A 26,769-nucleotide genomic window follows, 5' to 3' on the forward strand; every position below is an offset into this window, starting at 1 on the left:
TCTTGTGTAAGCCGAGACGCCCAATGATCTCTTCAGTGCAGATGCACACCAGACTAACTCTTACGGGAATCGAAGAAATGCAGCGAGTAATGAAGATAATGGGCAAGGGGCGCTACACCAGTAGTGCGTGGATGAGTTGAGAATTTGGGCCTGACGGGAGGCGTGCTAAGATAGTCCGTGCAGTTGTGTTCACCACTGTGGCCGGATGGTGTAGTGGTCAGAGCATCCGTATGATAAGCAGGGCACACGAGTTCCGGTCCAGTACAAATTTGGAATTTTCCCCATTGATTTCAATTATTGGCACAATTGAGGAACTCTTATGGTAGTTTAACGTTGCTATACCATTGGATCCTAAGAAGGTTTGGAAGCTGCTTGAGAACTGATGACCAAGAGCCCGATGATTACCTGCAAGTACGTTTATGTGATAGTTTTCCGTGATTTCAATCTTCTTTCTCTTCGCAAACACATAGACGGGTGGCGTTCATGTTGAGCCGATAGAGGTGTTTGCTGAGTTTCCAATGGTTAAATTTCAGCCGTGCTGTAATTGCCTTGAAGCTCTTTGATGTTACTCTGTGGTACTCTTGGAAAAGTGGGATGAATTAGTGCGAAGTGACTGCCTTTGATTTCGGATGTCCTCTGCCTTTCCTCTTGTCAGTCCGAAGACAACCGCTTTCTGAGCACGGTTATCGTGTCGTCTTTAGTGGCCCCACCACCTGACTGTTCATTTACAGGTATCCCAGAGTGGCCTTTCGTCCACGCCATCACGACGTTGCGACAGTCGCTCTGCATCCCTAACAGAACGTCGACAACTGCTGCAACTGCGGGGTTCGTATTATGATGGTCTGTAATCAGATATAAGGCTGACGTACTACCAGAGATGATTACTGTGTCAGCTGTAATCGTAAGTGCGAATATCAGGGCTTCCGAAATGGCAAACAGCTCGGCTGTCGTAACAGTGGAGTGTGGATCCAGCTTGTGCTGGCCTTGTCGTTTGCTTCGGGGAATCCAATATGCGCTTCCAGCGCCGGCACTAGACTTCGACCTATCTGCATGCACGCGTCATGAGTGAGACAGAAAGTAGTTGGCGGTAGTTGGGTAATGCTTTTGAAACAACCTAGTCCTGGCATCAATCTGCAGAGTCGACGTTTCATACGGCCTGTTGTAGTGCGGTAGAAGAGAACTGGTGCCTTAATGCCTGCATCTCCATGTCTTAAGCCGTGAAGGGTGTTACTTATTTTTATCTTCCGCACACACACACACACACACACACACACACACACACACACACACACACACACAGTAGAATGTTAATTCCCGGATTTTTTTCGTCAAGTAGCTCATATTCGTCGAAATAGACGCGCAGGAGAAATTGTTTGCAGAGGAATATTCGTCGCAGTTTTAACAGTGGTGCATTCGATGCAACCATTTATGTGTTAGCCCGGGTTAACATGAAGGCCCCAGTAACCCCTCCAGTGATTTCAGGATCGTAGTTCAGTTTTCAAGCAATCACAGTTGCCATCAAACAAGCCGTCAAGGTGGGACTCAGCAAAAGCATTTGCCATACACAAACTAAATTGCATAGGAATACCTATGGCTGCTTGAAAATGAGACTACGAACCCGAATCTAGCACAGAGACATAAATATGATCAACTGAATATAGCTGCCTATTTTCAAAACAATACTTATGCCGAATGCAGTGTATGAAGCACAATACTGATCACACCAATTTAGAGTTTGTCGATTACAATAAACATCTAACGATTACAATTGGGAACCTTTTAAACTGGAATGATGCTATCGAAAATGTTATAGGGAAGGTGAACCAAAGACTGTGTTATACCGACAGAACACTTAGATGTGCAAAAATGTGTTACACTAACACAACACTTAGAAATGCGACAAGTCTAGTAAAGAAAGCGCTTACATTACTCTTGTTCGTCCTCTTCTAGAATATTGCTGCGCAGTACAGTTTGTTCCTCTGAGCCTTCTGTCTGGCTTAATGCGGGCAGCTATGACTTCTTCTACTATACCAGTTTCTTCATGTCACGGTAGCACTTACACCAAACTTTCTCAGTTACTTCTTGTAAATACTCTAATATGTGCCTTCCACTACATTTTTTGACCTCTACGCGTCCGTCTAATACCATGGTAGTTCTCCTTGCATGAACAATGTCTTACGAAACTTGTAGTTAGTATCTCCATATATGTCTTTCCTCGCCATTTCTACGGAGGGCCTTATTACTTATCCGCTTGCTTAATTTTCATCATCCTTATCTTCACTCACATCTCTAAGGCTTCGACTCTTCTCATTCAGTTTTCCCTAAGTCCATTGTTTAGTTTTATCCAATGGTACATTTTTCACTAATTTCTTCGTTAAGACAAGGTCTATGCTTGACAGTAGTAGACTTGTGTTACCGACGAATGCTGTCTCTGCATGTGTTAGACTGCGTCTCATATTCTCGTTGCTCCGTCGATCACACGTTATTTTGCTTCCAAGGTAGTAGAATTCCTTCACTTCACCTACTACATACTCCCAAATTTTGGACGTCACTTTGTCATTAGCCCCAGTTCTGTTCGCCCATAATACTGTACGTAACGTATCATTTGCTACCACCGCAAGCAAACTTTAGTCACCAGGCTGCACGAGGAAGGGGGCTTTTCTTGAACGCAGAGACGACGCGGCACACTTTCCCTAATCCTCCTAAATGGGTTGTGGCCAGAGCTTACATGTCGAGCTTGCAGGGATAGTAATTTGTCCGTGACAGCCGATGTTTCCAACCTCCGATTAAGCTTACCCAATACGGATGTTTAAGAACACGTATTTCAATATAAATACAGATAACTGCAAATAGTCTCTCATCTTCAGATACTGTACAGAAGGCTACATGACTATTTCGTAGCGTAACGTTGAATCACAGGAAGTTACGTGTCAATTTCATAGCGTCACGCTATAAATTAGTCATGTAACCTGCTGTGCACTATTTGATGATGAGCCTCAGAATGTTCGGAAACCGGTTTATGGAATAAACAGTGATTTAAAGAAAGGTGACTGGCTGCATTTTACTGTATTTAAGGGGGGTAGGACGTCAAACGGGCCAACTTGGAGGAGGAGAGGCATCACTGGACATTTTAATTTCCACTGTCTATACTTTTACAAGTAAATTCATAAAACTTTGTCAGCATGACCAGGAAGTATTCAGGGTCCACATTCATAGCAGCGGAAGTTCAAAAACATAAAAAATAAGTTCTTTTACACGTGAAATTTCATCAGTTTTCACTTACTATTGGCTGCATTTGTTGCTGTAGGTACACTTTTCTTCATAATTAAGAGAGATTCTTCGATGAATTTTCCACAGCATACAACCCATACTTACAGGTGTCTGCAACTCTAGAATCTATTTAATTTATGAAAAAGTGAATGAATTATTACGTTTTAAACTTTATGTTTAGAAAAAAATCAAATTTTGTAGTTAATTATCTCAATTTTTACCACAGTTTTTAATAGATTTGGAAAATTCTAGAGTTTCATACATCTGTAAGTATGGTTTGTATGCTGTGCAAAATTCATCAAAGAATCTGTCTTACTTGTGAAGAAAAATGTACCTATAGCAACAAATGCAGCGAACAGTAAATGAAAAAATGATGAAATTTCATATGTAAAAAAAATAATTTTATTACGTTTTTGAACATCCACTGCTATGAGTGTGAATTCTGAATCCTTCTTGGTCATGCTGACAAAGTTTTATGAATTTATTTATAAAAGTATAGGCACTGGAAATTAAATTGTTCTGGGGTGTCTCTCCTGCTCCAAGTCGGCCCGTTTGACGTCCTACCCCCCCCCCCCCCCCTTTAGTTTCCAACATCCGCTGCAGAAAAAGTTCTTAAAGTTCTGCCAGACGGCAGAAGTGTTACAAGCAGGACCAGAAAATAAGCAATCAGAATTCGCAACATCCTACTCCTCGTTATGGTTCACTGAAAAGCCTGAAGTTAAACAACGTCGTGTAGCGGTTTCGGAGCTCGCGGAATCGAGGAGTCAGCCTGCAGCCCTCGTCGGCTTTGGAAGTCGTGTGCCCGCAGGTGGCGAGGCGCGTGGTTTTGTCGTGTATTTCTGAAGTCGGGAATGGCCGGTCCTTCGTGGTCAACCAAGTTACTGACTGACCTGCGGAGGACTGACAGAATTCCATGTCCGTATCCGCACTTTGGCCTGGAAACCTGATCGGGTATTTTGTTGTTTTCCTCGGCGAGTGTCGAGGATTAGTGAGCGTGCACTTGTGCGGTAATGAGAGAGGCCTCGGAGGTGAGCTCTGCGGATTATTACAATTAAAAGAACGCAATTAATTAATTATTTTAATTGCAATTAAATAGACTGTACGCATCAATATGACAGTAGGCGCTGCAAATGTTCTTGCATGAATAGTTCAACCCATTTACATTTATTTGCGAACAGCTTTACCGATGTTTCACGTGCAATCTAATGAAAATAATCGATCTATTAGCTTTGGGTCATTTTGATACACGAATGTTTTAGCCGCACCCCAAAGGAAATATTCGGGCGGAGATGGATCCGTCGAGCGCGGATGCCAGAGACATTCCGCAATTACGCTGTCTCCAAATATCCCATCTAAAAGTCGTAGGGACTGGACTGCCGTATGGGCAGTAGCGTTGGCTTGTTGGAAAAATGAATGATTGATCTCAATTTCATTGCGCAGGGTGTTAAATGGATAAATTGTCTGGGAACAATAGATGATAATGTCCAAATGTGTGTGAAATCTTATGGGACGTAACTGCTAAGGTCATCAGTCCGTAAGCTTACTCACTACTAAACCTAAATTATCCTAAGGACAAACACACACACCCATGCCCGAGGGAGGACTCGAACCTCCGCCGGGACCAGCCGCACAGTCCATGACTGCAGCGCCTTAGACCGCGCGTCTAATCCCGCGCGGCGGAACAATAGACATTGGAAGTGACGGTAGTATCGAAAACACTCGGCCCTATGATTCACCCTCCCTTTATGGTAACCCAGACTCCGATTTTCTCTATGTGCAATGGCGTCTCTCGTAAGTCATGTGCATTTTCTGATGACCAAACTCGTGAATTTTTAGGAATTAATGTAGGCAGATGTAACAGACATGGTGTTAGTGCTCCAGGCCGAACCTTTTTCACTGATGACAGTGGTGTGTGGATCAAGCATGTACAGGCCTTGTCGCCTGCTTCGGGGAACCCAATATGCGCTTCCAGCGCCGTCACTAGACTGGAACATATCGGTATGTGCTGGAAGCGCATATTGGGCTCCCCGAAGCAAACGACAAGGCCTGTACATGCTTGATCCACACACCACTGTCATCAGTGAAAAAGGTTCGGTCTGGAACACTAACACCATGTCTGTTAACAAATCGCTGAAATCACTCAAAATATGCTATTCATTTCGCATGGTCCATACAATGTCATTGTTGCACACCAGTAATTTTATACGGACACATCCCCAGTTCTTTGGTTACGTCCTGCCGTACGTGAGATTTTAGCCTCCTGTTGATAATCTCATCACCGATTTTGTTGGACTCCGCAACGTGATGTCCGAAATGTCGTCGAGTTGTCAAATTTGTGGACCTACCAGTTCGTGGTGCAACCTTAACTGATCCTGTTGCCTGGAATTTGTGAATTGAATCAACTACAGTGTCACGATGTGGACACCTAGTTTCCTCCTGCACGGCAAACCTCTTCCATTAAAAACGTTCTCTTTGCAGTAGTACACATTCTCACAACACTGGGGTTTACACGGGAACTAGACAATAAGACAGACAACAGTTGCAACTCACACTTAACACTGCCCTGCAGGTTCGGGGAACTCATGCAGGCGAAACTCGAATGCGCTACCAGGCTTACGCGCCTCGCAATCCGAGACATGGCAGGCTGGCCGCTGCGGAGGACTTTGCCGACGCACGGTAGCTGCGTTGCTACAGGGTTCTTAGTTCTTGACATTAGAGTGCTGAGGAGAAGTTGAACGCTGTCTCGCGAGTCAGAACCGAAGCTGACGACCCTCACTGATAGTGTATCACAGCTGAAAATTAATTCCGGCCCGCCTGCAAGCGTTTCCGACTAGATCCGCGGAGCAGTTCGTCGCGCTGCAGCTGTGCGGCGTCTCCGGCCGCGACCGCCAGCGGCGTCTGGTGCGGCGTACGGAAGCTGCGGGCCACGGAGGGCGGAAGGGACGTACCAGTACTTCCATCTTTCTTTGGTTCGGAACACAACCTGCTGAAGGTGTTGAATAAAGAAGTAGTCAAAAGTCAAAGACTCTATTATTCCAATCTCGTATAGCGCGTGGAAAGAACGAACAGCCGGCCGGAGTGGCCGTGCGGTTCTAGGCACTACAGTCCGGAGCCGAGCGACCGCTACGGTCGCAGGTTCGAATCCTGCCTCGGGCATGGATGTGTGTGATGTCCTTAGGTTAGTTAGGTTTAATTAATTCTAACTTCTAGGCGACTGATGACCTCAGAAGTTAAGTCGCATAGTGTTCAGAGCCATTTGAAAGAACGAATACCTATATCTTTCCGTACGAGTTCTGATTTCCCTTATTTTATTGTGGCGATCGTTTCTCCGTATGAAGGTCGGTGTCAACAAAATATCTTCGGATTTGGAGGAGAAAGTAGGTGACTGGAATTTCGTGAGAAGTTCCGTCACAACGAAAAACGCCTTTCTTTTAATCATGTCCAGCCCAAATTCTGTATCGTTTCAAGCGCAGCAGTATTCTAAAAAGAGGACGGACAAGCGTAGTTTAGGCAGTCTCCTTAGTAGGTCTGTTACATTTTCTAAGTGTCCTGCCAATTAAACGCAGACTTTGGTTAGCCTTCCCTACAACATTTTCTGTGAGTTCCTTCCAATTTAAGTTGTTCGTAATGGTAATTCGTAGGTATTTAGTTGAATTTACGGCCTTTAGATTTGACTGATATATCGTGTAACCGAAGTTTAATGGATTCCTTTTAGCACTCATGTGGATGACTTCACACTTCGTTGTTTAGGGTCAACTGCCAATTTTCGAACCATTCAGATATCTTTTCTAAATCTTTTTGCAATTTTTTTTTATCTTCTGATGAATTTATTAGTCGATAAATGACAGCGTCATTTGCAAACAACCTAAGACGGCTGCTCAGATTGTCTCCCAAATCGTTTATGTGGAGCAGGAACAGCAAAGGGCCTTGGGGAATGCCAGAAATCACTTCTGTTTTACTCGATGACTTTTCGTCAATTACCACGACTGTGACTTCTCTGACAGGAAGTCACAAATCCAGTCGTAACTGAGACGATATTCCATTAGCACGCAAGTTTACTATAAGCCGCTTGTGTGGCACAGTGTCAAAAGCCTTCTGGAAATCCAGAAATACGTCATCTATCTGAAATCCCTTGTCAATAGCACTCAACACTTCATGTGAATAAGGAGCTAGTTGCGTTTCACAAGAACGATGTTTTCTAAACCCATGTTGACTCTGTGTCAAAAAAATGGTTCAAATGGCTCTGAGCACTATGGGACTCAACTGCTGTGGTCATCAGTCCCCTAGAACTTAGAACTACTTAAACCTGACTAATCTAAGGACATCACACACATCCATGCCCGAGGCAGGATTCGAACCTGCGACCGTAGCAGTCGCACGGTTCCGGACTGCGCGCCTACAACCGCGAGACCACCGCGGCCGGCGACTCTGTGTCAATACACCGTTTTCTTCGAGGTAATTCATAATGTTCAAACGCAATGTATGTTCCATAATCCTGCTGCATATCGACGTAAACGATATGGGTCTGTAATTTAGTGGATTGTTCCTACTTCCTTTCTTGAATATTGGTGTGACCTATGCAACTTTCCAGTCTAAATTACAGGCTGTGTGAGACAAGAGTTGATAGTGCTGTGTACCCAGTGACAGCGGTTACCATCACACGTTGTCATGGGTGGGGTCCTTTTGACGAAGGCGAGTGCAGTCTCAGCGCTTTGGTTCTCCTCGGATCCCCCAGACACGGATTCTTCCATTTCAACGCTGTGGGCAGAACCGGGACTCGCCTGACAAGACGACGTGCCCGCACCACACTGTGCTGCCGCTACAGATATCGTCTCACTGTTCGTGTGGATACTTACGTTCCCAAGGACACGGCCATTTAGCGATTCGAGGTACTTGACGTGGCTGCACAATGCCTCAAGGCCTACTGAACACGGTCTCAGTCGTCTCAGGTTCAAGTAGCGTAGGGCCGTAGACATCCCACATGGCGCTCGCGAACTCAGCGAAGTTTCGTAGCCTCATGACAGTCGTGCGGCAGCGGCCAACGTTGGCAGCAGAACACTGCCAAACCATTCACTGCGGCCTCGACTGGCCACGGCCCTGCCGCCGTCGAACTGCGGCAAATACTGGTCTCACATAAGACTCAGCCTGATCTCCTCACAAACTAACAACATTTAAATGCGATTTCTGAATGACAAACTCACTGCGCATTGTGTCCATAGACAGCGTGATCTTGGTAAATGGGGACAAAACGCAAGAGACATTCCTTGAGAGGATAAATAATGAAAAGGGTCACATGGACATAGAGCCGGAAATGCGTTCCAAACGAGGTACACAACCTTCAAGATGGAGATAAATAATATCTTACAGGGAATCCCTTGAGTGCGAGGTCACAGAAGGCCAATGATGTTTTAGGCATTCGAAGCCTCATATAGTGTCTACGAATCAGCCACAATATTCGCTGCTAACTCCAACACGGGGCGAGACTGGAGGTATCCAACGTGAGGCTACGGAATGTAGTTGAACTGCTTATTGGGCGAGTAACTCGCAACAGTGCTTCAGTGCTGGTGGTGTTGATACGAAGCAGAGCAACGGAAACGATACAACAAAGGAACCATTGCTTTATATCTGCGTCAGAATGGAACCCAAGGAATTTCGCAGTGTGAGAAAGAGGTGGCAGATGAAATATTAAAATTTCTGCAAGGTGAGTCACTAGAGTGCTGAAACTTCTTAGTTTGAGTCTACTCAAATAACTGAGCATGTGAAACTTAATTGTGTTTACTTAAACTGCCGAGTGAAACTGAACCTAATGTCTCGTTACTTATTTTCATCATTTCAACTCTGACCTACAGAATTTTTGCTGACAAAAACAACGCAAACTTAACCTATTCATTTATTACCCACTATATACAAGCGCGACGCAATCTGACTACCTGTACTGTTAAATGACAAAATGGCTTCAAATAAATAACACAAAAAATGGCCCTGAATTGGAAGAAATCCTATCAGTAACACACACTTTTTCATAAGCCACATACCTCACAGAAAATCTTCATAACACGTTCAAATGGCTCTGAGCACTATGGGACTTAACAGCTGAGGTCATCAGTCCCCTAGAACTACTTGAACCTAACTAACCTAAGGAAATCACACACATCCATGCCCGAGGCAGGATTCGAACCTGCGTCCGTAGCGGTCATGCGGTTCCAGACTGAAGCGCCTAGAACCGCTCGGCCACTCCGACCGGATTCATAACAGGAACTACAGCAATTGCAGCAAGCAGAAACTACAGCCGGCTTAATAAAAAGATTCTAACTACAATAGGCTCTAGCTACTAGGAGGCATGTAGTAGAAGAGGAAAGATTTTGTTGAAGAGGAAGCAATATATTTAGCGGATTTTACCTTACTCATATGACATCCAGTTTCAAAAATGATATGGTCGTCAATAATTCCATTACCCAAACTTCACCAACTACATCCATCTTCATTTTACAACGCATGTCCTACCAACATTGAGTCTGCACGAAGGACACACGTCCAAGCCGTCCGGTCGCTAACTGTTAACTGCTAGTCCGTCCCACCACACGGTCTCTTACCGAGGGCGTAGACGGCTGTCAGCGATGTTAATTACAGTCTATAGCCCGCATCTCGTGGTCGAGCGGTAGCGTTCTCGCTTCCCACGCCCGGGTTCCCGGGTTCGATTCCCGGCGGGGTCAGGGATTTTCTCTGCCTCGTGATGGCTGGGTGTTGTGTGCTGTTCTTAGGTTAGTTAGGTTTAAGTAGTTCTAAGTTCTAGGGGACTGATGACCATAGATGTTAAGTCCCATAGTGCTCAGAGCCAATTACAGTCTATAGCGCTGCCGACATACAAACATGTAAACAGGCTACTTACAATGCGTGGCGTCGTATACACACGGCTGTGTGCACAATATACATGACGAGTTCAATGATGACGATACGCGCTTAACGAGGGAAAGTGACATTAAAAAAGTGTCGAGCAATCTTGTTCATCATCGCTATCAGACGGGGAGAGCCAAAATTCCCTAATAAAGGACAATTATTGTCCAGTGAGTTGTTACCAAACATAATTAAGTACATGGAAGAACATCCGCAGCACAGTAAAACAACAACAACAACATCATTTCGAGTAAGTGTGCAGCAGTATGACCGTGCAGTGCACAACATAAACTACGGACACTCAAGGAGGCCAAGGCGCACTTGTTACAAGGACTGGTGTTTGCGCGTTTCAAGGACGCTTGGTACAGTTTGCAGGATGAGCATGATAGTGGCCTACTAGGTGTATGATACTGAGCTAATACGCTATGCAGATAAAACTGAGCGCTACATGGGTTACAGTGATTTAAAGGAAAGCAGTGGATGGTTGCATAACTTCAAACAGTGTTGCAGAATTGAAAGACGTAGGATATCGAAATTTCAAACGAAGCATCAACTCGACGATGCACAGCAAACTATGGAATCGGCCTGAAAATTTATAGACGAGAAAAAACACTTATCCCATCGTTTAGTAAGTAACTTGTTTTCTACTTCGAGCAAATGGGATTTGAGGAGAAAATGCATACGAAAGGAACCCTGGAAATTAGAGGTACCAAGGGTGTTTTATCAATATCAACTGACATCGCGCATTCGTATACGACTGTTAATCTGGGTGGTCAATTGGCTGGAAAGTTATTTACTGTGCTGCGAGAAGATGGAGGTGCTCTGGCCTCTACGATTCTTTCTCGTGTGCGTGGTCTTGCAAGAGCAATAGGGAATATCTACGTCAAAGCATGAAATAGTGGGAAAATGGGCGTAAGAAAACTCAACTATTGTATGAGCACTACTTTTGGCTAATAGCTGGTGAAAATAAAATGTTTTTGCTTGGTTCCTGGTCTGTGTATAAAAATCATACTTCTTTAGAGCAGCCGGCCGCGGTGGCCGTGCGGTTCTAGGCGCTCCAGTTCGGAGCCGCGCTGCTGCTACGGTCGCAGGTTCGAATCCTGCCTCGGGCATGGGTGTGTGTGATGTCCTTAGGTTAGTTAGGTTTAAGTAGTTCTAAGTTCTAGGGGACTGATGACCACAGCAGTTGAGTCCCATAGTGCTCAGAGCCATTTTCTTTAGAGCAAACCATTCCCCCTGAAAACTGTGTGACATTGTAATTCGCACCACCTGGAACGACTGGACAAATTCAGCCTCTGGACTTTTTTCCATGTTGAGAAAACGTATTATCGCACTATCTGTAGCTACGCCTTAAACCATAGCCAGTTTCACGATGAGTTCCACGACATACTGTTTCGCATCCCGTTGCATGCCATCACATTCCATCAGTGCTCATCACCCCGTTACACCAATATGATTCTATATGTATTCCTAAAGAGTGGATACCCAGCTGAAGGTTCTGCTTAGATTGTAGCTCCCAAGGAGTTTGCCTTCAAATGGTTCAAATGGCTCTGAGCACTACGGGACTCAACTGCTGTGGTCATAGGTCCCCTAGAACTTAGAACTACTTAAACCTAACTAACCTAAGGACAGCACACAACACCCAGCCTTCACGAGGCAGACAAAATCCCTGACCCCGCCCGGAATCGAACCCGGGAACCCGGGCGTGGGAAGCGAGAACGCTACCGCACGACCACGAGATGCGGGCTGTTTGCCTTCGATCTTGATGTTGCGAATCTCTGAAAGTTAATGAGTTGTCTTGAACATTTCTTGAATGTCTGTTTTGTGAAGTGTGGTACATACCTCATACAGAAAGTTGGTTGTCTGCATCTTCCGGACACTCATTTTCTGTCGTCCTCCAAATGCACATTGTGAGTGGTTAGCAGCTAGTACTTATCCTGTCATAATTGTTAACACAACACTTTTAAGACTGAAATTGTGACCTCGGACTCAAGGGATTCCTCAGTGAGTGTAGGTTTCAACGAGTGAAAGCACACAGAGGACACATCAGGTAAGTGGGCACGTCCTATCTGAACTAGTGTTCTAGCTACACACTCAAAGGAGCAGTGAGCTGCAACATCATGTAGCTTCCATACTACCAAAGGCACATCTTCCAGCAGGAGAATCAGAGCCACCGATAGGAAGTGCGGATATGCGTCGTCTGTGAGGGAATGTTCAACTTACGAGGCGGTCACCATTGATTTCCGTCCACAAACTGCCGCTGAACCAGTGCCGATGCTTTGCATGGTGCTTCTCCGTAGCGGACAAGTGACAGCATCACAAAAAAAAAAGGTTTGTGACAGGAATCCCAGCACCGTGGTGGCCTGTGCAACGAAACGGAGGCAAACCGTTGCCGCGGAAGCAAGTCCGTAGATAACAAGGCCCGCACGCACTGTTAAGCGGCAGCTGTCGTGTACCACGTTTCTCAAGACCGTAGGGCTTTCTGGGGTTTTCATGTGTTGGCGGGGTACGCACTGGTGCTGATAATGGGTCACTATCAAACATCTTTTACCTCCATCTACAAGTTCACGCATTTCCCTCGGAACGCGTTTCCGGCCATACGTCGATGCGAGCTCTTTTCGCTGTCAGGGCTTTTTTCCATTTAGCGAAACCACCGTCACAGAGAATGCGCATGGGGGCGCTGCTACTTAGTTTGTACGGTAGCGCTTCTCTCTCTCTCTCTCTCTCTCTCTCTCTCTTCTCAGAGATCACAGGCCCTGTTGAGCATACACTGCATCAACGATCTGCATCCCCCGCCTTCTATCTCTCGCAGCCTGTGGAAATTACTGTTCCAATTAAAACAGGATTACGACAGAGAGATTCTCTTTCGTGTGTCCTCTTCAACCGTGCATTAGAGAAAGTGGTTCATATGACTGAGCACTATGGGACTTCTGAGGGCATTAGTCTCCTAGAACTTAGAACTAATTAAACCTAACTAACCTAAGGACATCACACACATCCATGCCCGAGGCAGGGTTCGAACCTGCGACCGTAGCGGTCGCGTGGTTCCAGACTGTAGCGCCTAGAACCACTCGGCCACCCCGGCCGGCAGAGAAAGTGGTTCGGGAGAGTAATTTACATCTATACAATGGTCTCTGATTCCAACACAGTGAAGTAAAACTCCTGGCATATGCAGATGATATAGTGTTGCTGAGTGAAACTGAAGAACAACTGAAAGACGTATACAGATCTCTCAGGCACATTGCCAGCAAAATGGGGCTTTTGATTAACCAAGAGAAAGCCGAATACATGGAAATAGGTCGAGTCATAAATCTAAATCCTTACTTTGAAATTGACCAGCATTCTAAATTCAGAAAAGTTCTCCAGTTTAAATACCTTGGATCACGTTTCAACAGTAAAAATACCATATCAATGGATATAAATGAGCCGGCCGTTGTGGCTGAGCAGTTCTAGGAGCTTCAATCTGGAACCGGGCGACAGCTACGGTCGCAGGTTCGAATCCTGCCTCGGGCATGGATGTGTCTGATGTCCTTAGGTTAGTTAGGTTTAAGTAGTTGTTAGTTCTAGGGGACTGATGAGCTCAGATGTTAAGTCGCACAGTGCTCAGAGCCATTTGAACCATTTGATATAAATGAAATAATAGGCTCAGGGTCAAGATTTCTGTACTCATTAAGCAACCCACTCAAAAGTAAAGCTTTGTCAATCACTACAAAGATGAAGATATACAACACTATCATCTGCTGCATAGGACTGTATGGTACAGAAAGCTGGACGCTTACAAAGAATGAAAGAGAAAAACTGAATGTTTTCGAAAGAAAAGTAATGAGAAAAATCTGGGGACCTGTGTTGGAGAATGGTGCATGGAGAACTCGAAAGAACATTGAAATTTATCAGTTAATGAAGCAACCCACTGTCATCCAGGAATTAAAAAGTAGGAGCCTGCAATGGGCTGGACATGTGGCTAGAATGGAAAACAACAGAATCACCAAGAAAGCATTTGAAGGAACTCTCCAGACAACAAGACCATTGGGCCGACCTCGTACAAGGTGGAAAGATGACATAGAGAAGGACGGTAGCGCTTGGATACTAATAATTAAATGTCCAAATTCGTAGTAACCTGATTGTGGTGAGCGTACTGTAAGACCTTCGGTACACACACCATCAGATTATTTGACTTGTCGCTCTAGCGAAGTAGACGAGTGTCAGCAATATGTCTCGTGGTCTTATCGTGGCGTGTTTATCTTCTGCCGTAAGACGATAGAAATGACACTTGCACGCTTAGAGTAGCAGATTGACGGTGACCAAGTTCTGTTTAAAACAGAACTTGATTAATTTTCACACCCATTTATTAAAATAATAATAAACGTAAACATTACTTAACTTGATTCTGGATGCTATTTACAATTGACAATCTGAAGTTCCTTTGGTCTTGGTACGTTAATCTTATTCTCACATGTGTCTGATACTTGACAAAGTGTCTATACATTTCTCTTCATGGCTATGTACATGAATATGGTAATCTTATTAGGCGCAGACTGAAACTTGACTATAGACTGATGCAGACTGGTGCAGAAAAATGCAGACTCACTAATTGGAGGTCTGTACACTCGTTATAATACCCCGAGCGTTCAGGTATCACTGCGCGAGTGTGATCCGCTGGCAGAAAAGGTTCTACGTTAGCAGCAATATCATTGTCTCCGTGACATATTAATACGCGGATCGGCGGAAGCAGAATTTGGTCCGTCTCTATGGCAGCGCCATCTCGTAGTGCGGAGGCGGACGAGCGCTGCGCCTGCGCTGTTGTGCTTAGCGGGGCGCGCTCTAGTGGGAAAGTTGTGTACGCGCTGACTATGCGGAACTATGTACACAACACTGATGTATGTTTGACTTTTGTTGCATGTCGCCTTGACGAATTTGCAATTTCAATGACAAGTAGCGTACAAGGCAAGTGGGGAGCTCGTGGCGCAACACGAAGCCGCAGAGCTCGTGCGGGGTGATGGCGTCGCTTTCGCGCTGGGGCCAAAGGGAACAGGGCAAGGCCGTGCAAGCAGACTGCGGCCTCTTCGAGCGACAAGCAGAGAACCGGCCTCGCGCCTGGTTGTCAGGCTGTGCAACGGCAGCTGCGGCAGCGGCACGCCACGCCGCGCCGTGATGGATCGCAGCGCGCCGTCCCGTGCCGTGACGTAGGCGTCAGCGGCGGCCAGCGCTGTCACAGCAGGCGCCGCCTTACTTTACTTTTCCTCCGCCGTCGCTTTGCACTTCGTTCTCCCGTTCTCTGCTTTTCCTTTCCGTTCTCCCTGAGACCGCCTCCACCTCTTTCTCCCTACGGCGCCGGCGACCGCCGGAGAAGTTTAGGGGATAAACCGCGCGGAAAATTGTCAATTTTGTTTCAGCCGTGTGACACGGAGCGTGTGCGCCTGCTGTGTGTGTGTGTGTGGATCAAGTGGCGGAGTCGATAGCCGGCGGGGGCGGCCGGCCGCCACGGACGCGGCGCTCACGCTGCGCGGGGCACTTGCGGCGGCGTCTCTGCCCGTCTGACCACGCCCTCCTCGCGCGCCGTCGCCTGCTCCAGAGGGCGCACTTCGATCGTTGTAGATTACGGCGGAACAGATCACACAACTCGCTACCTGTTAAGACTGGCTTTCGGTGAGATAAGTGCACCATAGCGGCAGTTTGGATGCTGCGCTTTATCATGGAAGCAAAATTTAATAACAATCGAGACACGTTCAGAGGCTCTGTGAACCTCGAAAAACCGACGAAGGGAAAAAAAGGTCAAGTACGACAATGAGCCACGACGGTTCCTTGCCAAGTCAATCACACCGAGGAGCTAAAACGTTGTGACCACTTCCTTAATAGCTTGTTTGTCCGTATCTGGAGCGAAATACATCACTGATCTGCGTATCCGGCATCCGACAGTTTGTCGGTAGGTCTCTGGAGGTATGTGGTATTAGCTATCTACGCAAATGTCACGTATTTCGCGTAAATAACGGGCCGCCTGTTTGCGTACGCCGTGATGGCGTCAGATAGCCAGCCCTGGTGGGCTCCATAGGATTTACATCAGGCGAATTTTGTGGCCGAGACATCAAGGTGAGTTCACTATAAACTAAAACTAAATTCCTCCCGAACAGGCCACGAAGGCCCAACGGTGCCGACCGGCCGCCGTGTCATCCGCAGCCCAAAGGCGTCACTGGATGCGGATATGGAGGGGCATTTGGTCAGCACACCGCTCTCCCGGCTGTTTGTTTCCGGGGCCGAAGCCGCTACTTCTCAATAAAGTAGCTCCTCAGTTTGACTCACAAGGGCTGAGTGCACCCCGCTTGCCAACAGCGCTCGGCAGACCGGATGGTCACCCATCCAACTGCTAGCCCAGCCCGACAGCGCTTAACTTCGGTGGTCTGACGGGAACTGGTGTTACCACTGCGCCAAGGCCATTGGCTGCGAGTTGACTATAGTGCTCCTAAAACCGCTGCAGCACTGTTCTCGCTCCGAAACAACGACAGTTATACTGCTAAGATTGAAGGAGTGCAGACAGCTGACAGCGTGTCTTTGATTACTACTACAGGTCCCAAGCAGGCGCAGAAGAATCTCTGCTCCCGACAAGCTGCGTCCGTGGCGCGCTGTACTTTCCCAGCCGTCGTTCACCTCTATGGCATTTGTAGAGACAACCATCGACGTAGTGTAGCCATAATGTCATTCTCCCAAGGAGCCGACACATTTCCATTGATGGACGCTGGAATCCCGATGGTCCCGTCCAACTGCAATCGTAACTGACGATGTCTGTGGTTCGACATGTGAACACGTAGGAGTGGCGAGCTCCAGAACTCCACGTTCGGCAATGCACGATGAACAGTGTGCTCCGAAACGCTTGTGCATGCACCAGCATTGTGCTCTTTCGGCAGAGAAGCCAGAGATCACCGTCTATTCTGCTTTACACAGACATGCCTGCGAACCCGCAAGTTCTCTGAAGAGTCGTGGATGTGTCCAACCACTTAGTGCCCAGTGGTAGTTTCACTGTCCTCCCACCTCTTTCCGTAGATGATCACGACAGTAGCACGTGAATATTCGAGCAATTTCGCTGTTTTCGAGATACTCGTTTACGGACTCTGCGTAATAATAACCTGTCCTTTCCCAAACTCTTTCATCTCAATGGATTTCCCCATTTGCAGCCCATATCTTCGCTGGGCTGACCCGTCCGTGTCTGCTCCGCTTACATATTTTTGTTACAGCAACATTTGCCCACAACGCACCAGGCGGCATCCAACGTCGCGGTTGGCAGTTGTCATAATGTTTTGGCTTATCAGTGTATGTCTATAAATAATAACAACAATAATAATTTCGCGTGGTTCGATGGCCTGGCGCAAGTCTTTCTACTTGCCACTTCAGCGACTTACATGTACCTAACCTACCCCAGTTATTCAACGGGGAAAAGAGACCTACAGTTTAACGTAGTCCGAATGAGCTTCCATCCTGCGACCTATCGATTTCCACGCACTCGCTTTACCGCTTTATCTCCTGTTTTCAATCTGTTTCTCCGTCTTTTTTCTCTTCATTGGTTATATCCGTATGCCCCATGACACCGTTCAGATTCTATCAATGAGATTCTCTCTCTCTCTCTCTCTCTCTCTCTCTCTCTCTCTCTCTCTCTATCTATCTATCTATCTATCTATCTATCTATCTATCTATCTCTCTTCCAGACGACGGCATCTCCCCTGACGGAATACGTACAGCTACTGTACCGGTTCTAGGCCAGCAGACGCGACAAGCATGTGGGTTGTACACCTATAGGTTACGATGTGTGAGCATAAGAATATGTGACGCATATTGCATATCTTTCGACTTCATTGAATTAGAAGCTTAAATTATTTACTCCGCCAGAGGACAGCAAACCATGGTATTTGACATGGATTTCAAACTTTATGCCTGTACCCGCTCCTGAGAAACAAGGGTTTCCAAGTCAGACAATCAGACGGGCAAGGTTCTGTTTTTACCAATTGAGGTATGGAATCCTGAAAAGGTACAAGATGCTCTAAATTCGTAGAAAAATGGGAGCAAGCTGCACGGGAAGGAGGTTAACATACAGGACCCGTCACGGAAACCGCGCGGTTTTGTATTTGGCACTGCGGCCGAACTCTTGGTCTGAAGAGTGGAGGGCGGCCTTGTTTCGTCCGTTAGAGTAGGAAATTTAGTTCTCGCGTGGAGCGTGGAGCATCGTACGTTCGCTCTCTCGCGACTTTTCGTAAACAATGAGTCTGTGACGCAACGCGGCTTTCGCACCAGTTTTAATATTTCGATCCGCCGACCTGTTGCACACCTGAACACTGTTTTAGCATGGGCTGGAAACTTCAACATAACTCGCTCAGCGATGAAGAAGAAACCACCTGGCCCCTTCAACAGAAACCTGAAGCGAGTTAGGGTGTCTTTAGCACAGAGCACTAAACGATCATGCTGCGAGCTTAGGCACTGAGTCAACAGTGCAAAGGATTCTGCACAAAGATCTTCACTGTCACCATAGAAAATTTAGATGAGTCAGTAACTTAGCGAAGATGATTTCGGACAGCGTTGTGTCTATTGTGAAACATGCTTGAGGCGATGATGAATAATCTTGACTGGCCTCCTCGCTCCAGTGATCTAAGCTTACGTGACTACTCCTTGCGGCGATGTCTCAAGTCCCGAGAAAATGCAATGAACGACACGGTCTTGAAGACGTGAAGACGACAAACCAGGTGGAAATCTGTATTTCATGTCAGATGTTAATTGATGGTGCTCGGATTTTTCGGCACCAGCTACAATCATGCATAAATTAAATGGTCAACGTATGTATGCTGGCGTAAGCTGTCGGCAGCACACCGGCCGGCATAGATGAAGCGTGAAGATCGACAAGTAGGCGCCTGTTACGAGAGAGGCCAGAGACACACCTGCAAGCAACGCGCCGCCAGCTCCCTCTGAAAGGGTCATGCACTTAGGCCGCCGCCGTTGACTGGAGGGACTCACTGACTCATTCCAGTTTGGCATCTATCATTCACTCGCAGAGTGGGCCCAGCTCACCTCACAGGCTACAACAGTACATAGCGACCAGGTCTGTGACTATAGCAAGATTAACGATATTGTCTGCATGTTGGTTATTACATGATGAGCTTGTACCACAATACATGGACTCTATTCAATTAAGCAACTGTTCATATAAATAAAGAACCGTATTAACCAGAGTGCGATTTGTGCTTTTACCAGTGGGGGGGATGTCTTAGGGGGTTAGTAGAATTATATATGTTACTAGCTTGGACTGTAGCGTTACGCATGGTTAAACAGCTATTTATAAATAGATGTTAATGCCGAAACTCACTATTCACGCGTATGCACTATCAGAAAAGCCATCCCTTGTTATAGCTTTAAAAGTACATTATAGATAAAGCTTATTTACAAAATCATCTACATATAGGTATACAAGGGGAATTCAAAAAGTAGAGGCACATTTGTGAAAAGCTGTACTTATTCTGATGATAGAAAACTGAAACATATTAATAGTATTAATAGTAAGACTTATTAAAAACTTTCAGTGTTCGGTTCAACAAATTTAAATTATATGTAAAGTTTTACTACAGTGCGTGGGAACTAAACATCCCAGGTTGGGATGCATAAACTAAAACCAGAGGAGGGGATGGTCTGATGCAGAGGGGGGGGGGGGGAAATCCCCCCCACCCCCCACCCCCCTGCAAATCGCACACTGGTATTAACCCACGTGTGCATTTGTGTTGTACAAAGAGGAGACCAGCCACCTATAACAACATTCTCTCCCTTGCTTCCTTATGGTACGAGGCTACAGTGGCGATGAGGAAGGGATACTACCGTACGAGCGACGTGATCTCCAAAATACAAATGAAACAATGATATTCCTAACATACACTATTCACTGTCATTAACAAAAATGCTTTGAAGCAAACTGTCTAAGTATATCTTGTCCGAAAATCACGCGGCTTCCATGAAAGACCCTCTACAACATGTACACGAACCAAAAGGCATCAATTCAAGACCAAGTGGGACAGCTACGGTCGCAGGTTCGAATCCTGCCTCGGGCATGGATGTGTGTGATGTCCTTAGGTTAGTTAGGTTTAAGTAGTTCTAAGTTCTAGGGGACTGATAACCACAACAGTTGAGTCCCATAGTGCTCAGAGCCATTTGAATTCAAGACCAAGAACGAAGAGTTCGTATCAAAAAGGATGTAAGAGGGGGATGTGGTCTTTCGCCCTTCCACTGAAGCAGCGATGACGGAAATAAAATGAAAGTTGTAAAATAGGATTAAATTTCATGGCTAAAGGATAACAATGATGAGATTCGTTGATGACAATGCTGTTGCCAGTTAAAGTGAAGAATAACTACAGGAAATGTGGACAGAATAAACAATCTAACGCAGTGCTTTACTTGTAAAAAAAAAAGTATATTGTTCCGGTACTGGGACATCCTGTTTCTTTTTTTTTAATTTAGACGTCTTAAAACGCTATTCTTACGCGTTTTTGTCAGAGGTAGCCTCATAGCGTCACAAATAAAGCACTGATGTAATGAATACAGAATATGGATTGAAAGTAAATCGAAGAGTGTCGAAAGTAATGAAGACTAGGAGAAATGAGTTTAGCAATAAACTGAAGATAAAATATGGGGACAAAGAAGTTGATGAATTGAACGAAAGCTCCTGCATTGGAAGCAATACATGACAGACCCAGGAAGATGGACTTAAAAAGCAGACCAGAACACGCGAAGAGGGCATTCCTGGCCAAGAAAAATCTGGTGGTATCAAACATCTGCCTTACATGTCGGGAAGACACAGAGGAGGTTCTCCGCAGAATCGGCGCAGGGAGACCAAATGGAAAACATTGATAAGGAGGAGGAACAGGCGTCAGGGAATAATGTGCTGCTGTGAGATCAAGAGGCTGGCGCAAGAGAGAGATTTGTTGCGAGCCACGAAAGAAAGTTAGCAATGCGCTCGTAGCTGTTATGGCGCCAACTTGTTTATCAGTAGCTCTGCTATCTCAGTGGAGAGTTCATAATATATTTCAGCTTTTTTTGCATTTCTCTCTGCTTTTGCTGTACGCATTAAACGAGTGCAAGGAAAGTGCGTGATTTGAAGATAGATGGCAATACACCTATAGAAATAAAAATCATGCGAACAGTTCCAACATCACATCGTATATTGTTCAGATGAAAATACGACAGCTCGTCGATTGCTTCCCTGTAAGAGTGTCGCATTATTATCGCATAACGTTCCAGTACTTGATCTAAGCAACTGTCGGGTCTGCTGGCCTAGTACTGAAGGGAGTGCTTGAAAACCGCCAGGGACTCCCAATCGGACTACGGAATGTTTCAGTCTGCATTTAACTTGGAATTCACCTCTCAAGCGCGTGAAGATTCGCCAGAAACGAGACGTTGTTGAGCTTCCACGTTGAACTGTAGATCCTCTTTCCCCAGTGGGTTTACTGGGGTATGCAGAACCAGTCAAGTCCCCAAAGAGCCGTCCAATTGTAGGACTTGAACTAGGCCTCTCAGCTACACGAAATTGTTATTGCTGGAGGTACTACCACAAGAAGCTCAGTTAAAACTCTGGGAGATCTTAGCACACCTGCTGGACACTCGAAACGCTGAATGCTATCTCAAAATCTCCAGGTCGCAAGAACGTAGTAAAGCGTGCTGCAGCAGTCGAATTAATGATTCACATGCGAGAAGTATAAACTTTTACAACAACACGAGATATGAAAACGGTGAGTAACTCATCGCCTTTGTATTCTGTGTTCACGCTGTTTCCCTTTCTAGAACACCTGTGCAGGAGGTCTCTTACAATACACAACTCACAGTGCATGTATTTTGCTTTGACAACATTAGATATAAGAAAATCACTATCGAAATGTGTCACAAAGGGGATGAACTCAAAAAGTCCCGATGAAAGAGAAATGAAAGGGTACATCACAGGATATGAAATAATTAATAGATTAATTGAGACAAAGTTGCAAATGGTACCGCAGACTGTTCAAGACATTCAGCACACATTTGAAAACTCGTGCTCATTGGGAAGAGTTCCAAGCAAATTACGTAAAATGGTGAACCTGAATAAAATTTATGTGTCCATTTCGGAGGATAAAACAAATTTACGAAGACTTGCAGAAGTGGTCAGTAGTAGAAGGAGACTCTGTAAAGGATTGATAGTAGTTGATGCTTCGGTGCAGCATCATGTCTCGATATACATCCTTACTTTACTAATAGTCAATAATTTCCTTTTTATTTTTGTACATTCCAAAGTAAAAAACTAGATTATTTCTCTTCAATACAAAATTTTTCTATCGTGAATGTTCAGTTTCGAAAGGACAACATTTTAGAAATTTAAAAATAGTGTAATTTTTCGCTATAGCGTATAAAATCTCAGTCCCATGTAGTAACATACGTTGAGCACTTAAGAACGGAATACTGTAAGGAAAAAGAGATTTCTTTTTTAATGAGCGCTATGAATAAAACACCACACCGATCGGCACGCATGTTTTCACGCATCCCAAAAACATTGACTTAGAATCGTCGAAGCTAATGCCTGCATGTTATTTGCATCAGAACATGTGATCCGTACGCTTCCACCAGCAAATAGTGACTTTTAGTAGAAGATTTGTTGAGAAGGAATCAGAAGAGTGACGCTTTCCGCGAAAGCTGTTTTGTAGGTACAAAAGCTGACATCTTCAGGGCACTAAACAGGTACGTTCTTTTCACTGCAGTCTGAAGTTACGCTCAGATCTGAAAGCCTAAAATACCTGCTGTCCAGGTCTCGATCTGATGTCGTCGTCCGCTATGCTGCAGTAGTACAACTACGGCCCACTCTTTATCAACAAGGAGTATTTACACTGACGTCACATACGTCACGGGATAGCGATATACACATATACAGATGGCTGTAGTATCGCGCCCGCAAGGCATAAAAGGGCAGTGTCATTTGAACTCGGGCGATTCATTTGGAAAGGTTTACGGCGACTTTGAGCGTGGAATGGTAATTGGAAATAGTCGCATGGGACGTTCCTTTCCTGAAATCGTTAGGGAATTCAATATTCCGAGATCCATATTGTCACCTCTCACCACGGACAGCGTAGTGGCCTTCACTTAACGACCGAGAGCAGCGACATTTGCGTAGCGTTGTTAGTGCTAAGAGACAAGCAAAACTTCGTGAAATAGCCACAGAAATCAATGTTGGACGTACCACGTACGTATCCGTTAGGCCAGTGCGACGAAATTGTGCGTCAGTGGGCTATGACAATAGATGACCGACGCGAGTGCCTTTGCTAAGAGCACAACTTCGCCTGCAGCGCCTCTCCTGGGCTCGTGATCATATCGGATGGACTCTAGACGACTGGAAAACCGTGGCCTGGAGAGATGAGTCACGATTTCAGTTGGTAAGAGCTGATGACAGGGTTCGAATGTGGCGTAGACTCCACGAATCCATGGACACAAGTTGTCAACAGGGCACTGTGAATATTGGTGGTGGCTTCATAATGATGTGGGCTGTGTTTTCATAAAATGGAGTGGCTAACTGACTGGAAATGGTTATGGTTGGCTACTTACAGAGGATGCAGCCTTTCGTGGACTTGAAAGTTCCCAATGTGGAATTTTTTATGGACGACAATGCGCCATGTCACCAGGCCGCAATTGTTCGCGACTGGTTGAAGAATATTCTGGACAGTTCGAACGAATGATTTGGCCACACAGATCGCCCGACATGGATCCCATCGAACATTTATGGGACATAATCAAGAGGTCAGTTCGCGCACAAAATCCTGCACCGGCAACCTTTCGCAATTACGGGCGACTCTGGAGGCAGCTTGGTTGAGTATTTCTGCAGATAACTTCCAACGACTTTTTGAGTCCGTACCACGTCGAGCTGCTCCGCTACGTCGTGAAAAAGGGGGTTCGACACGGTATTAAAAGGTATCCCATGACTTTTGTCACCTCTGTGTAATTCAGGCTCTTATTACATTGAGTCAGCTCCATTAATTCGAGGAAAGAAGTATTAAAACCAATGTTTTCTCTAAATTTTTAAAGGGTTAAGATGTTTCCGACTGGTACAATAGCTGGCCGTGTACTGGTGCCCTATAATGGAGAGAGAATAATGTAGACCACGGTGAGGGTCCTGCTCATAGGACTGTGGTGGGACTACCTGCTGCCCTGCAAGGCAGGGTGTGCGGCGGAGTGCAGGGCTGGCCAGCGCTGGCCACGCTGAGGGAGGTGGCGATTAAAAAGCGGCGGTCCGGCTAATTAGTCGGGCACGGCACGGACCACGCGGCCAGCGGTGGAGGCGGCCGGGAGCTGCCCTGCGCGGGGGCCGCAATTTGGGCAGCGCGGCGCGGCGCGGGCGGTGGCTGCCTCGCAGGTTGGCAGGGAAGGGTGGGGGGTCGTTAATTAACGCCGCGGCGTGGCTGGGTAGGCGTGGTGGGGGCGGGGGAGCGGGTGGAGGGGAGGCGTGGGATCCCCCGCGCAGGGCTGCCACCGGCCGCTGGTCGCCGGTAGCTGTGCGAGGAGAGTCCCGGCCGCTCTAATGAAATCTTCCCCGGCGCCCGTGCCTCCACTTCACCCGCCGTGTTCCAGTGACGTCGCCACGCGGCGGCGTGTTGATACTGTGCTATCAGCTGTTGCAGCTGTGCCAACGCGACTGTTTACCACACCGATCCTCGCAGACGAGACGTCGCTTGGTTCTGAAGGTATCGTAGCTGTTCGAAACTGAATCACTTTGTCAGAAGCCGGGTTTTACAGGCATGAGTTTTTTTTTTTACACGTGCATACGCCCGCCACTACCCTCTCATGCACGTTAGCGTTTCCACTCACCCGAGCTGTAAATGCTACTTACGCGTCTTTCGAGATGACGTCAACTGAAATTATTCGTACGGAAGTTGTGCACCTCTTAGCCAATGAGCTTACAGTGACGTTGAAGGGAGGGGGGGGGGGGGATGGACCCACAGATGTTGAATATCGAAATGGGGATGTCGTAGGAATCGTTTGGGAACATCAACTGCGCTAATAAGTTAGGTATCTGACGAGGACGACGTCCCGTTCCAAAATATTTTCGAGTGAGTAAAATCAATTTTCAGAGTTTTTTGACACACAATTCTGGCTGAGTATAGAAGATGATATGGAAGATGCTGTACCAGCTCGCATTAAATTACAATAATATTTACATTTATGACAACTGGAGACGCTGGAACAAGTATTATTCCGAACAACACTGTTTCTAAATTTTTGTGTTATCTACGATACACTGAAGGTACATTGGAAAGTAAGAATCTGTCTGAACATTTCAGCTTTGTTTTTTATTTTCAAATTTAGTCACAGTCCGACAGCGCACATGTGCCGTAATTATACGTTTTATCGGTTTCGTAGTTAATTTTTTACTGAACTGTGTACTACTGTGCAGAACCGTCGTTACTCAACGACAGCGCTAATACACACACTTATATTTACACCGGATTCTAATGAGGGTCAAGAGTAGTTTTTAAAGTCAGAAATAAATTTCCATTTCACACAATATTTATATTCAAACACTGAAGCAAAAATTATTGTCATTATATTGAAATAAAAAATACCTGTATAACATCAACTGTTCTGCAGTAAAATGATCCCCAGTAAGTTCACACACACACTGCTGCTTAATCAATTTCGCCAATTCAAATGATGGTGTGTTACTCTATTACAAACAAGTGACTATAAGGAGTTGCTGAACCCTACAATGATATTACTATCACACTGTTTACGAATATACTCCTACTTTCCAAAGTATTTATTTATTTTGCTGAACACTAAGCCCATTATCCGTAACTTGCTGGCAGGCGGGCATTACAGTGTGCAAGCAGGGTATTTCCACACGTCAGTTAGGGGAATGGCGGTGGTTGGATGCATGCGTTAGAAATTCATGCCTGTGGAAACCTGACTTTATACGGGGCTCGAGGCCACGTCCAAGACTCTACCACCACTGAAACATCGGTGTTGTTCACTTTGGAAACCTCTTCCTACCTTGCCGATTGGATTCATATAAAATTTCCATCAACATCAAGGTAACACTCTCCAGGCGCTAGCCAACCCTAAACCCTTCCATTTGGATTGCCACACGGTACAGCGGAATTCATCACACCAAATCACTCGTTTCCAGTCACCTACTGTCCATCTCAAGCGTCACTCAGCACTGAGTACAGTAATGTGTGGCTCGTGAGGAGCTGTCCAACCGCTGAAAAAATGTTCAAATGTGTGTGAAATCTTATGGGACTTAACTGCTAAGGTCATCAGTCCCCAAGCTTAAACGTAACTTAACCTAAATTATCCTAAGGACAAACACACACACCCATGCCCGAGGGAGGACTCGAGCCTCCGCCGGGACCAGCCGCATCCAACCACTGAACCCCAGTTCTTTTTAACTCCTTAGGCACGGTCGTTGTCCTAGCTGGACTGCCGGTAGCGCTTTGGACCTCGCGAGTGATCCCTTCCTCTGATTTCATGTGATTTCCTACAACCACTCACTGCAATTCTCGGAGGTCCAATTGGTCAGGTGAGATTTGCCTGGTCTCGCTGTAGCTGCGATTGTTCCTTCGCGTTTTCACTTCG

At 45.9% G+C, this 26,769-nt stretch overlaps 1 long non-coding RNA gene and 1 pseudogene across 1 annotated transcript in view; both read right to left on the reverse strand.

Moving 5' to 3' along the window:
* The window catches only part of LOC126199001 (uncharacterized), an 869,135-nt gene that overhangs the window by 594,963 nt on the left and 247,403 nt on the right, over positions 1–26,769 (reverse strand). The window lies entirely within an intron of this gene.
* Positions 16,483–16,600, reverse strand: LOC126199872 (5S ribosomal RNA; annotated as a pseudogene).

This window comes from Schistocerca nitens, chromosome 8 (genome assembly GCF_023898315.1).
Source record: "Schistocerca nitens isolate TAMUIC-IGC-003100 chromosome 8, iqSchNite1.1, whole genome shotgun sequence".
Lineage (NCBI taxonomy): Eukaryota > Metazoa > Arthropoda > Insecta > Orthoptera > Acrididae > Schistocerca > Schistocerca nitens.